Source organism: Gossypium raimondii, chromosome 12, assembly GCF_025698545.1.
Source record: "Gossypium raimondii isolate GPD5lz chromosome 12, ASM2569854v1, whole genome shotgun sequence".
Classification (NCBI taxonomy): domain Eukaryota; kingdom Viridiplantae; phylum Streptophyta; class Magnoliopsida; order Malvales; family Malvaceae; genus Gossypium; species Gossypium raimondii.
The window spans coordinates 12,665,673-12,674,109 of record NC_068576.1 but is presented as its reverse complement, the minus strand read 5'-3'; the positions used below and the strand labels follow the sequence as shown (position 1 = coordinate 12,674,109).

The 8,437-nt window shown below is 32.8% G+C and overlaps 1 long non-coding RNA gene across 1 annotated transcript; it reads left to right on the top strand.

Annotated features, from left to right (window-relative positions):
* The first annotated feature begins 1,862 nt into the window (after positions 1-1,862).
* On the top strand, positions 1,863-3,059 carry LOC105763328 (uncharacterized). Its single transcript, XR_001124164.2, has 2 exons — positions 1,863-2,011; positions 2,310-3,059. It is a non-coding gene; the product is annotated as an uncharacterized LOC105763328 (long non-coding RNA).
* Positions 3,060-8,437: the final 5,378 nt, after the last annotated feature.

The window sequence follows — 8,437 nt, the reverse complement described above, 5'->3', positions numbered from 1 at the left end:
TTTGAGAAAACAAGTTCGGGAGTCAGTTACGCACGAGGAAGGGTTAGCACCCTCGTAACGCCCAAAATTGGTACCGAATTGATTGTTTAATGTCTTAGTTTCGAAACTTAAAAAGATTTTTAAATACGATCCCATGAAATGAAAGCTTAAATAATTGAATTGGCTAAATAGACGGACCCTTTTCAAAGAAATAAACTGCCCCACTTAGTGAGTTAAAGTGCAACAGTTCAATCTTTGAAGTTAGATTCGTCTTTTTTTAAATTTTTTTTTAAAAAAACATATGTTTTAAGAAGGATATTTGATTGTTTAGGTCAATCGAGAAATCAGAATCCAGTAAGTTAGGGTTCAATTTCTCGAAATTCCTAAACATCAAATATTGCCTTTTATTTTAAAATCGAGATAACAAAATGTCATATCCAGTAAGTTAGGATCCAACATTTTGAAATCTTAAGAACTTTATTTTAACAATTTGTATGTTTTTAATAAGATGAACACTTGATTATCTAAATTCATCGAGAAGAATTGAAGCCCAGTAAGTTAGGGCATAATCCTCTTGAGAACTTATGATCACCAAACTTTTAGGAATTATGAAATAAAACGATTATAGTGCCCTAATAAAATACAACTAAATAAAACATGATTGAATAACAATGCATATAAGGTAAAAGATAAATAACAATCTAAACTTAAACTTGAAGCAATCATGCAAGTAATAGGCAAATACAAACATTGACTTTAATCACATTATACAAACATCCATATTAATAATTAAACAACCCATAAATTAATAATCAAATTTTTTAAAAAATCGAGACAATGAGAAAAAACAGTAATAACAATAAATAGCATGAATATTTGATACAATTTGGTAATAGAATTAAAAACAAATAAAAGGTTTGAACAAATTTTAATGAAATATTTTAAAAAATAAAAAAATAAAAATGAAATAAAATAAAAGTGAATAACTTAAAATTAATATCTATATTTTGATTTATATAAATAAAATCTAGTAAAAATAATAGTATATACATAGTAATAATATATAAAAGTTAAATAAATACAATAAAATAACAAATTTAAAAAGGAATAAGGTTTCTATGTATAAAAAATATCATTTGAAATTAATAATATATTATTATATATATATGTACGTACACTAAAAAGAATCATACTATATATACATATATATAAAAATATGAAGTATTATTATCAAAAATTTTGAAGTTAATTATATATATATATACATGAACAAAAACAAACAAAGTATGTATAAATTATGTTAAGATAATATCTAAAGACATATATAAAAATATTTTATAAAATTCAGTAATGAGCATATAAAATAATATTATATAACAAAAGAATTTATAGAAAATTAGGTTAACTAATATATATATATAAATATTAGATATAATAACAACAAATGAAATTAATGATAAAAACCAATTAATTTAATGAAAGTGGATCTATTTTGAATTCAAACAAAATTCTAAAGGTTAATTTGAAATAAATGATCAAACGTCTGCATTGAAAATCACTGAAAATCATAGGGACTATTATAGCAATTTAACGTAAAAATTTAGAATAATAAAAAATATAACATAGAAAACAGCACCGTTTAAGTTTGGATCTAAGTGAAATCAAAGTCAAATATGCGGTACAAATTTTAAAGGATAAAGGAAATCAGATTGAAACTATTTGAAACAATGGGGGACCTATTGAATAAATAGACCCATCGATCCATAATGCGCGGATCCTACCCTGATCGGGTCACCGTTTGGATCGGGTCTTCAAAACGATGCCATTTCAGAGCCACTACATTGACTCCAAACGACGGCGTTTTATTCCCCTGCTTTTAAAGACCTAAACCTAAAAAACTTTTCAGTTTTTCTAAAAACCTAAAGAGCAACAGATTCACTTTGCCCCGCTCTGACGATTCGTCACCTTCGAAGACCTCCGATCTTTGCTTCAACTCTGATGACTGCAGAGAGAGCAAAAATCTGGCCTCCAGGTACGCTCATCCCCTTTAATCTCTCTTTTTTCTTATCATTGGTGAACAATCATACCCGAAAAGTAGAAAAAGATTAAAAGCAAAATAAAAACGAAGGCAAAAGTTTGAATCACCTTGTGTATTTTTGAATTTCTCTCTGATTTTCGATTTCAAATTTCTGTAACAAAAAACAATACTCGAATGGCTTTTATTTATAGCTGATTCGCAAAATAAAAATAAAAAATAAAAAAACTAATCCGTTCCTCCCATCCCCTTTTCTATTATTTCCTTTTGCTACTGTTTTGTGTGTATTTTGCAGGTACAACCAGCCTGGAACAATCTGATGGAGGCGCACCCGTGTGGAGAAGATGCACGCGCCTGGTGGTGATGCACGCGCGAAGTCTGTGCTGGGCTCATCTACGGCGCAGAAGCAGGAGTTCGCTGCTACACCAGAAAAATCGAGAAACCCCTAGGGTTTCTGAATTTGGACCGTTCGGGCCATTATAATCGGGTTATTTTTTGGGTAAATAATTTGGGCTATGTATTTGGGTATGGTGGGTTGGGTTAGATTTTGGGTCTGTAAATTTACTGTTATTGGACCTTTAATTTTTTATTTTTATGTATTTATTTATTTTTTCTTTTTGAAATGTATGTGGGCCTGGCTAAAATGGCCTGCTACAGTGAGCATTGTGGGAAGAAACATTGGGGAAAATATTGGAAATTATCTAATGCCTGTTTCCGATGCGGATCATAGAAGAATTTTACTCATGAGTGCCCAAAAGGTGATAATATTATACCGACGACTACTCAGCGATATGAACCTTCAGTTAGTGGTCGTGGCACTAATCATGGTGGTTTTGTTTCTAGAGGAGGTGCAAGAAATGGGAGTGAAGTTGTTGCTCATCAATCAGAGGCCAGAGCACTAGATCGAGCATATGTTGTATGGACTTATAAGGAAGGCGATGCTACCAATGTTGTAGCATGTATCTTTTTATTATATTCTGCGTTTGTTTATGCTTTAGTAGACCGTAGATCATCACACTATTATATTAATGTTGAATTGGTTAAATCGGGGAGTTTAAAATCTGAGATAGCTAGAGTATCCATGGTTGTGTCAAGTCCTTTGGGGCAGTTAATATTGGTCGACTGAGTGTGTAGGTAGTGCCCTTTAGAAATTCAGAACGTATAATTTCTTGTTGATTTGTTGATTATGCCATTTGGCGATTTTGATTGATTTTGGGTATAGATTGACTCACTAAACACGGGGTGATTTTGGACTATTGTAAAAAGAAGTTTGTAGTTCAAAGTGCTGAAGGTAACTTGATTGAGGTGAATGGTGTCCAAACGAGTGGTTCAACTTGTATCATTTCAGCAGTTTGAGCTAATAAACTCCTTAACCAAAGCTCTGAATTTTTTCTAGCCTATGTCATTAACTCGAATGCTGGTGATAGTCAAATCAACAAGATTCAAATTGTTTGTGAATTCCTTGATGTGTTTCTTGAGGAATTATTAGGATTACCACTAGATCAAGAGGTTGAGTTCACAATTGAAGTGTTTCCTAGTACAACTTCGGTGTCAATATCTCTTTATCGTATAGCACTGACAAAGTTGAAGGAATTGAAAGTTCAGTTACAAGATTTATTGGAACGCGACTTTATACGCCCTAGTATATAGCCCTAGGGAGCTCTAGTATTGTTTGTTAAAAAGAAACATGGTTCGATGCAGCTTTGTATATATTATCGACAACTGAATAAGTTGACGGTTAATAATTTGTACCCCTTACCTCGTATCGATGAATTTTTTGATTAGCTGAAATGAGCTTTAGTCTTTTTCAAGATTGATTTGAGATCAGGTTACTATCAGTTGAAAGTGAAAGATAGTGACATTCCAAAAATGACATTTCGTACACGTTATGACCATTACGAATTCTTGGTGATACTTTTCGGATTGAAAAATGCTTCGGTGATGTTCATGGATCTCATGAGCTATATTTTTCAACCCTATTTAGATCAATTTGTGGTAGTTTTCATTGACAACATTTTGATCTATTCGAAATTTGAAACGGAGCACAAACAACATCTCCAGATCATTTTGCAAGTGTTATGAGAAAAGTAGTTATACAAGAAGCTTAGAAAATGAGAATTCTGGTTCTCTAAAGTTGTGTTTCTTGGACTTGTTATTTCGACAGATGAGATTAGAGTGGATTCGAAAAAGATCGAAGCCATTGTTCATTGGAAAGCATCGAGGAATGTGTCAGAAGTTCACAAATTTTTTGGTTTAGTTGGTTACTATCAAATATTCGTAAACGGGTTTCCAAAATAGCTATACCTATATTGAAACAGTTACAAAAGAATGTTCAGTTTGTTTGGAATGAATAGTGCCAAGAAATTTTTGAGAAATTAAAACAGATGTTGACTGAGGCTCTAGGTTTAACTTTGCTTGAATCGGGGAAAGACTTTGTGGTTTATAGTGATTCTTCATTGAGCTGTCTGGGCTGTGTTTTAATAGAAGACAGGAAGGTGATTGTGTATGCGTCTCTCCAACTAAAAATGCATGAATGCAACTATCTGACGCATGATTTAGAGGTAGCCGCTGTGATTTTTGCTCTAAATATCTGTAGGCATTATCTTTATGGTGAAAATGTCATATTTTTACTTATCACAAAAGTCTTAAATATCTCCTAACCCAAAAGGAGTTGAATTTGAGACAATGTCATTGGGTTGAACTTTTGAAGGATTAGGATTGTGTTATCGGCTACCATCCTAGTAAAGCTAATGTTGTAGCTAACGCGTTAAGTAGAAATGCATTAGTTGAGTTGTGAGTGATGTTTGCTCAATTCAATATTAACAATGACAATAGTTTGATAGCCGAGTTGAAAGTCAAACCAGTGTTGTTTGACCAAATTAGAGCAGCACAATTAGTTGATGCCAAGTTGGCGGAAAAAAGAGAAATGGTTCAGAATGGCTCAATAGAGAATTTCAGCATTGATGATTGTAATTGTCTAAGGTTCCGTAATCGAATCGGTGTTCCAGATGTTGTTGAATTAAAAGAATTAATACTTCACGAAGCTCACGATAGCACCTTTACTTTGCACCCTGATGGAACGAAAATGTATCGCAACTTGCGAGAATTGTATTGGTGGCCCAATATGAAAAGAGAGATAGTCGAGTTCGTTGCTAAATGCTTAACTTGCCAACGGGTTAAAGTGGAACATCAGGTTACCACTGGACTGCTTCAGCCTATTTTGATTCCTGAATGGAAATAGGAGCGCATAATGATGAATTTCGTAATAAGGTTACTGTTATCTCTGAACAAAAAGAGTGTTGTTCGGGTGATAGTTGATTGACTTATGAAATTGACTCATTTTATTGCAATTAGGAAAGATTGGTCACTTCTAAAGCTAGCTAAGGTGTACATTCGGGAAATCGTTAGATTGCACGGTGTACCTATGTCAATTATCTTTAATCATGATCCCCGGTTCACTTTGAGATTTTGGAAATAACGAGACTTAACTTTAACATAACCTTTCACCCGTAGACAGACGGGCAATTTGTGCGTGATATTTAGATTTTAGAAGATATGCTTTGAGCTTGCATAATTGATTTTAAATTCGGTTGGGAACGTTATTTACCTTTGGTTGAATTTGTGTATAATAATAGTTTCTAGTCAAGCATTCAAATGGCTCCGTATGAGGCTTTATATGGTCAAAGATGTCGAACACTTGTTTGCTGGTCAGATTTGAGTGAAAGAAAAATTGTTGGGCCAGGGTTGATTTAGGAAACTGAAGGTATAGTTAAGTTGATCCGAGATAGATTGAAAACAACTTCCAATAGGCAGAAATCATACGCAGATCTACAACATCGAGACATTGAGTTTTTTGTGGGTGACAAAGTATTTTTAAAGGTTTTGCTGTGGAAGAAATTTCTTCGATTCAATCAAAAAGGAAAGTTAAGCCTTCGATTTATCAGACCGTATGAAATCACTGAAAGAATTGGGCCAGTTGCGTATCAATTGGAATTGCCTATGGAATTGCACAAAATACACGATGTTTTCAATGTGTCAATGCTTAAGAAATATCGATCGGATCCGTCTCATATTATTTCAACGAAAGAGATTGAAATTCAACCCACCTTGCCATTCGAGGAAGAGCAAGTTGAAATTTTAGCACGTAAGGTGAAAGAGTTAAGAAACAAACATGTTCCATTAGTGAAAGTTCTGTGGCTTAGCCACAGATTCGAGGAAGCGGCTTGGGAGTCAGAGGAGACGATGAGATTTCAGTATCCCCACCTTTTTTCAGGTAAATTTCGAGGACGAAATTTCTTAAGAGGGGGAGAATTGTAAGGATCCGAAAGTCAGTGGTACCAAAAAGTGTAGTTTCTGAGCCCTGTTTCCGTAAACCCAATTCATAAATAATTTTATCAAATATGTACGGAGCTATCTTACGATTGAATTAAATTTTAGATAGGTAATTTCGTCGAAATAGTGTTTAATTAGAGTACAGGGACTAAATCGTATAAGTAATCAAAGTAAGAATTATTAAGTAATTACAATTAGAATTTAATATATACGACTTATAAAGTAAATAAACCATTATATATGAATGTATGAGTGGCGGGTTAAAAGTTATTATTATTATATATATTATATTATAAAGTTTAGTTAACTTATTGTTAAAAGAATAAAATAAAAACAAAAAGAAATGAAAAGATGATATTAGTGGATGGAAAGAGAAATGTTATTCTCATTTCATCCCAGAATTTTCGAAGCAAAAAGAAAAGGGAGAATGACACACGACAATAGGTTTTAAACTTTTCAAGCTTCAATTGGTTAGTCAATTTAGTTAATTTTCTTGTAATTTTTATGTTTTCAGAATCCCGGTACCTCGAGCTAGCTGATCTATGTTGCATTTTTTATTATTGTTAAAATTCGAGGATGTTAGTATTTAAAGTTTTAGGGACCAATTTGATAGATTTTTAGGTTAGAAGTGAAAAATGACTAAATTGTAAAGTCAATTGATAATTTTGTGTAATAGGGACTAAAATGCACAAGTTGTAAAAATTATGTTAGACTCGATTTTAGAGACTATGCAAAAGTTACAGAAATTAGAAATTGAAAGAAAAAAAATTAATGAAATGTATTGTTTTAATATGTAGCTAACATTGACTTAGATCCCTCGAAAATCAAAGGAAAAGATAAAGTTGTCGACGAATCGCTCGGAGTTCATGATTTGTATTTCTATAATCTGAACTATTTAAATTGTTGCATATAAACATTACATCATATGGTAAGTTGAGAAGGTGAGTTAGTTCTTTAGAAATTTGTGTGAAATGCTAATTAAGTTGAATGGATGTCATTGAATTATATATTGAACCGAATTGATAAAAAAAAAATTAACAATGTTGAAAAATGCATGATAATGGATTGATGGAAACTTGGTTTTGATATTGAGGATTTGGTATGTTGAAACTAATTGAGAAACATGTTACCTTATTAACTATTCGAGCAAGTTCGGGTATAAATGACATGTCATACAATAGGAAGAATTCAAGGTTATACGGCTACGTATCGAGTAGTACATAGGGCTGTGTGACCCTTGTATGCAGATTATTCCTACCTTTGTAAATTTGTTTCCATTTGATCCCTAAAGATTGCCTACTTAGTTCTAACCTTCATTAAACTCAATATTAAATTGAAATTGACTAAAACACATGTTAACTCAATTATATATGAATTGTTTGACAATATTGAGATTTTTAATTATATATATATTGTTGTAATTTTTTGGTATTTGTTCGTAGCATCGTATTGCTTAGGTCCAGCGGTTGGACGGGGTGAAGGGTGTTGCAAAACAAGCACCCTGTGTATGTTATAGTTGCATTGACAAGTATTTTTGAGACAATGGATTTGTTCAGTGTCTTGGTGAACATTCACTCTATGTCACACTCAAATTTCTATAAGGACTCTAATTTAAAGGATTTTGGGGACTTAATTGAACGTATAGTAAGTTGGCAGACTCTACTAGGAATTTTGGGAAAAATTTTTGTGACTATCGAATGAATAGTTAAGCTTCAATTCTAGTTTTGTTAGGATAGAATTGGCTTGTTTCGTAGTGGGAGACATAATGTTTATCGGTGATTGACTAAAATGGATTTGGAGACCATGTATAGAAGTTATATATATAGGTGAGAGTGGTCGTTCTAGCAATAAGGAAAAACTCTCCTTCTGTCTGTAATTTCTTCTTGCTTGCATCGTCTTCTTGGATAGTTACGAAGAAAAGGAGAGCCTAGGGGAGCTCTACATGGAGCAAAATTCATGAGGATTGGAGTCTGGGAGTAGTGAAATTGAGAAACTGGTAAGCTTTCTTTACCTTCTATACTTGAGGATTTGAGGAAGGAGAAAGTAAGGAATTCTTAATAAGTTTCCACAAGGTGGGTTTTGGGTTTTAAG